The sequence below is a fragment of the Octodon degus genome, unplaced genomic scaffold (assembly GCF_000260255.1).
Source record: "Octodon degus isolate 3935 unplaced genomic scaffold, OctDeg1.0 scaffold00054, whole genome shotgun sequence".
Lineage (NCBI taxonomy): Eukaryota > Metazoa > Chordata > Mammalia > Rodentia > Octodontidae > Octodon > Octodon degus.
In genome coordinates this window covers 2050952-2057237 of record NW_004524630.1, presented here as the reverse complement: position 1 = coordinate 2057237, position 6286 = coordinate 2050952, and the positions used below count along the sequence as shown (strand labels likewise).

The window sequence follows — 6286 nt, the reverse complement described above, 5'->3', positions numbered from 1 at the left end:
CTTAGAAAAACCCGATTTTCTGTTCAGTTTCTTTTACAGATATGGTGTGTCTCCTTAGATTTATGTTAATAATATGGAGCGACCCAAGTGAAGGAAAACCCATCTTAGTAGAACGGTACTTAGTTGCAACTTTGCTTCACAGTCTAAAACAATAATGTAAAATTGTCCTTAATATTACCTTTAGTTTTTATATGTATAGCAGAGATTCCCAACCATTGCTGATTATGATCCAAATTCATAAAAATTTTTGAGCATGCACTGAAATGTTAGCATAATTACATATGACATACATTATAAAATACATAAAGAGAACACAGGGCTGCCAAGATAGCTCAGCAGTCTAAAGTGTCTGCTTAGGCAAGCTTAGGCAAGAGCCCAGGGACTACGGTTCAATCCGAGGCACTGCATGATGTGCCAACCCTGCCCCAGGGCAGGCTGAGCTGGCCACCCAAAAAAAAATAAATAAAAATAGAATACAAAAAGACAAGAGCAATACAAACATATGAACGATTTAATACTTTTCTCCTGCCACCAATCGTCCTTCTGAGCGCATTCAGAAGGAGGCTATTCATTGGGTACTTGCCGGTCTAGAGAACATACCGGTGAAGTTGCACACACTGTTCTCATTAGAGAAAATTGAAACGCACCACTTCGGAGAAGGAAGCCAGTTTTACTTTGAGAATTTTTGTTATAATCTTTCTAAATTGTGAAGCTCGTTGCATGGCCCATTAGAAGAGTACAGCAACACAGTCCGAGCTCTTCGCGTGAGTCCGAGCTCAACGGTTGTTGAGCTCTGTGCGGGATTTCCTGGAGGGCTCCGAGGTGACAGCCTCTGTCTGGCTCCGCGCTGCAGCTCCCGCGCTGCGCGCTGCGGAGTCTTCTCTCTGCGGTTGCGCCTCACAACCACCATCTGTCCTTGGGGTGTCGTTTTCAGCAACACAAACTCTTAATCTGTCCCATAGTACGTCCCCTGCTATGAGCAAAGAAAGCCATAACAAATAGCTCTAAATTGTTATAAATAACATAACCATAGAAAAATAGGAGACGAATTGCACTGACAAAGCAGACCTTTCAGCACGTAGCTTGAGCTGGAGAGCGAACGCGGGCGGCCTGCGGGGCAGGGCGAGGCCAGAGGCGAGCTCCGCTGAGGGAGGCGGCGGGGTGCCGCGGCAGCCAGCGCAAGGCCGGGGTGAGAGCCATGACGTGCAGTGAAATACGTGAATTTCACATAGAAACAGTGAAAACCGTCTTAAAGATTCAGCCACGAGAAACTAGCCACAGTCTAGAGTCCCGCAGCCACAGCTAGCGGGTTGTCTCAGCCAAGCCTTTCGATTATCTGATACAGTCATGGCCACAAGGTAGATTTCTCAGAGTAGCTTCACTTAGTGAAAATTAAAGTCTTTTACATTTAAATGTTCCGTTTAATTTTTTCAAAAATATTTGCATAAATATTGAGTCTTTCCAAACTGTTAGGTTATTCAAAGAATTTTTTTGTGGTGGCTTTTCTCTGAATGTTGGGTAGGTATGGAGCTAGTGATAGGGTCCTCTTTCTATGTTATATTTTAAGATCCATTTATCTATTTGGCCTAGAGACCAGGCATGGAGCAATGACAGTTTTATTTCTGTTTTTGTTTGTTTATTTTTTACTTTAAGAAAAATGAAATGAGTCACAGGTATCTACAAGGCCACAAACATTTAACTTTTGCTACATAGATAAAAAGCAATATGATTTGCAGCCTTGACTACTACAGCCTCTCGAGCTAGATCACTAAGCTTCTAAGCAGATGCTGACAGGCTTTCTAAATGGCCCAAGCAGCGACTGACAGGCTTTCTAAATGGCCCAACAGTAACTATCTCAGTCTTTTGCAGAAAGAAGCAAAATTAAGGACAGCATGTTATGTATTTGCATAAAACAGAGAAATAATTTTCAAAAAATAGTTTTTGGATGATTTCTAACTATGATTACACTTGAGTTCAGAATATTTTACAACGTGGGTCTTCTGGGAGAAGAATGGAATTATTTTCCCAGGCTACAACGGCTCACTGCCCTGGCTTCAAGGTTGCTGTTCCCCTTCCCTGGGCTGACTGCCCTGTGAGCTGTGAGGCCTGTGGGCTGGAACAGTGTGGCAGCCCTGCCTCTCACTCCAAGGTAGCTGTTCATGATATGTTGTTGTCATGGTAATGAAATTGGAAGGAGACCGTCATGAGTGGTTTCTGCCTCCCGGAGAGGTGACTGTGATGTCACTTGCAGTCCAGCCCTGCAGACTGAGCACTCAAGGCCGGCCTTGCTGGTTCTGGTGTCCCTGGTCTCACACCACCTCTGAGAAAGAGAACACCAGCCTGTTTCTGTGGATCCATGTCTGAGGGTTCAACCAACCCACAGGTTGACAAGATTTGAAAGAATTTATTTGTATATGGAATGTGCACAGATTTTTCGTGTTGTCATTGTTTCCTAAACAACACAATGCAATGATTATTTACATAGCTTTTATAGTGTATGAGGTATTTGGAATAATCTGTTGATGATTTTAAGTCTACTTAGGGATATAGATGTTGTAGAACATTTTATGTTGTGGATTACAGCATGGATGGATTTTGCTATATACAAAGATTAGGAGAGGAGGGTGAGGCCCTGGAACCATTCCCTAAGGATTGGGAGGGATGACTGGGCATCAAACACCCATGAACCAGTCACTTCTGAAAAGGCCTACCCACGCACACATGGGGTTTGGGGGAGAGTGCTGGGAGGGCATCTCTTTATCTACAGCAGCAAAGACCAAGGGACATTAAATGCTTCTTGTCAAGTGTCACATTGTAACTATGTTTTTATATGTCCGACTACACAGTGCTTAGGCTCACGATCTATGTTTTGTTTCTGCTTTTTCTGCTGTGCTTAACATCAGAGCAGGTCCACAGCAGGGATACATGAAGGGATTATTTTCCATCAACATTTCTTTCTTTCTTTTTTTTTCTGTATTTATGACAGGGTCTATAGGGTCTCACTATGTACATTGAACTCATAGTGATCCTCCTATTTTCAGCCTTCCAAATGCTGGGATTACAGGCACGCGCCACCATGCCCAGTCTCAATCACCATCTCAGCGTGCCCCGGGGGCAGAGATCGAACCCCGGCTATTGCACGCTCCCTAAGCAGGCACTTCAGTCTGCTGAACTATCAGGCTGGCCCGAGCCCTTACTCACATTTCAGTGATTCAAGAGGAAATGCTAGCCATAGCCCCCACTTGCTTCTTTTTAATTTGAATGCTACTGAACTCGTAAAAGAATATGCTACATCAAAGTTATTTAGGATAGAATGGTTTTCTCATTTAACTCTGTTGTCTAGTGCTCTTAGCTTCTTATAAGATTTTGGCTTTTTCCAAAATAGAGACAGAGATTTTACACAGGCACACATAGTGCCTCCTCGTGTGTGCACAAGTGGTATGGTATGTGCACACGCATGATACATTACATGTGCACAGGTGGGTAAGTGACTTTGTAACACAATTCCTTCTTTAATTGCCTTTCATTTCTTTCTGATATGAAGAAAGCACCAAGATGGATCAATTAGAGGGCTGGAGACCACTAATCATGTTTGATAAGAAGGTTGTGACGTCATCCGTTTAAGTTCTTTGAATGACATTAACTGCAGGAGTTGTTGCTCTTGTCCAGATTAGCACTGAGGCCTCTGTATCCGCCACCCACAGCGGAAATTGGAACGCACCTCATCGGATTCTTCCACAGAATCATCTAACGAGACCATGTCACACACAGCTTTTCGGAATCTGGATCGATAGAAATTGCTGCAGATTAAATTACCTCTGCCCAAACAACAAGCATATCCTTTACTTGGGTGGAAACACAGTTGTTACTGCAGTGACAGACGAAATCAATAATAAAAGGAATCACCGCTTTGGATCTTGTATAATCGATTCAATGTATTCTCTACTTGCTAAATTCATGAGGGTGCAAAGAGATGAGAAGAAAATCTGAGCAAGTGAAGGTTTAAACTTGATTTAAATAGATGGATTTCTATTTAAATTGAGTCATTAGAATTTTAAAAATATCTGAAGATAAATCAATTATGCTAAAACATACAGAAAAAAAAATTAGGAACTGAGAACACCCATCCAACCAGCACCTGCATTAAGGAGCTAAACATCGTGAGCATCACTAAGCCCAGCCTTCTGGTCCCACTTTTAGTTTTTCCTGTGGGCACTGTCTTGCTGTTACCAAGGCTGGGATAATTTTGGGGGGTTAAATGCAGTGAAAGTAAATAATTAAAAACCGTTTATGTCACTTGGGATCACAACTCTTCCATAAAGCAAAAATAATTTTGGAATTGTAAGATAGTTGTAGTTTTGAAGTAGGAAAGATAGAAGGATTTGTCAAAGAGGAAAATAAATCTACAGAAGGGAGAGTGAAAATGATTTTTCCCTAGTGGTCACATTTAAAATGTGTAGGTTGGTTATTTTAGAAGTCATTTTGGAAGTACACATATGTGATGCTTTTTATAGAAGTATTTCAGATGCAAAAACAGAATTTGTAAATTCATTGTAAAGTTTTAGCTTTTGTATAGTGCTGGCATTCTATTGAAGATCAGTGTTATGGTTGGTCGCTGTTTCCTGGTGCTAGGTTGGGGGACCTGGGCCTTAGGAATTTTAGGTAAGCGTGCATCCACTGAGCTCCACTTCCAGCCCAATGGAGTTGTGTTAAATAAAGCCAAGGAGATGTTTAGGGATATGGAGGGACTTGGTCTGGGAAGTTTATATTGTGATCCCAGGATAAGTTATTGGAATTCCATCAAGTTAATTCCAATCTACCACTTCCAGTGAAACCCACAGTAAGAATAAAGACACTAAAGCATATTTATAGTTGTGGGGAGCCCAGGGAGTCCTAACCCAGCCATAGTGATGGCTATCTGGAACACAGGCCTTGACCCAGACGAGCCCAGGTTTTTCTCAGTCATGAAAGGAGGAGTGACTTGAAGGTGAGTGACTGAGAATAGCAGGAAGTTGGTGAGTACTGCGAACCTGCTAGGCAGAGGCCTGCATTCACCCCTGTCACATGCAGAGAGAAAGCGATGTGGAGAGTAATCTGCGGTACACAACTGAGGTAGTATCTAATGTTTAGGGGTCTGGTGCTTCAGCTCTGATGTGCAAGCTTTCAAGCCCCAGGAAGTCATAGCCTCTATCTTGAGGCTCTATCCCAGCTGACAGCATAGAGCACTGGCTCTTACTCCCTTCTCCACCCAGCTCATACTAAAGAGCAGGGTGAGGGCTACTGGGGAAACATGTGTGCTGTCTTCAAAGACCACCCTCAGCCCCTCGGCTGGACCAACGTGCATTGCATAAAGCCAGCTGAAGAGACCAGGAAAAGTCCCGGCCAGCTCTGTCCATAGCAGTACATGCAAATAGGGCTAGGCACGGCCGAGATGGAGACAACTACTCTTCTTTCAAGGACAGTCGCCCAGGTGGTCCTCCATAGTGGGGAAGAGAGGCAGCGCCTGTCATTTTAATGACCACAGTGACTGTCCCATGCATAGGGGTGCTTTTAGTTCTCACACGGAGCTCTGGAACACAAAATGTTCCTTGATCCTTGGGTATGAGCGAGAGGGAGAAACATTCCCACAAGAGACGAGAAACAAGAGTCAGAGAAAAAAACGACATGCCAGAACCCAGGAAATGATCAGTGATTGGGAGAGTACAGAGCGAGATGAAAGTAGGTGTGGACTCCTTCATCTTCACCAAATGGAATCTCTGTAGGGGTGTGGCCGAGCGGGCTCATCTTCAGCAGGTGTGCACGAACAGCCTGAGCCCGCCTCCCAAGCCTGTGAGTGAGCTGGGCAGCTCGCCTGGGTCGGTACTCTGCTTATACCCTTTAAATGTTCACATAATGATATATTTCATTGCTTTTTCTGTACATAATACACTTAACCTATAAAACAAAACCTATCAGAAATACAACTATACAATTAGGTAGAAGTTCTCAGATTCACTTTTGTAATGAAATGCTCCTTTGCAGTATTTTGGGCGTCTATCTTAACAACATAGCTTATATAAGCCTTAAAAACAATATTGGTGAATACCAGAGACACATGGTTGAACTCGTACCCCGCTGCCAAGGAAACATGTACAGATTCTTTAGCAAAGGGGCTATTGTCGCCTGGCGAGGCCTCAGCATCGGGTGATAAAGCCACCACGCATTGCTCCTTGGTGCCAGGCTGTGTTTTAGATGCCGCTGTCAGGGGAAGAAAATCAGTGGAGAGAAGCACAACAGCATAGTACAT

General features: G+C 43.4%; 1 pseudogene; it reads right to left on the bottom strand.

The window, feature by feature from the left end:
- LOC101571860 overlaps positions 1 to 3760 on the bottom strand; it is a 13948-nt pseudogene extending 10188 nt beyond the window's left edge.
- Between the last annotated feature and the right edge of the window lie 2526 nt (positions 3761 to 6286).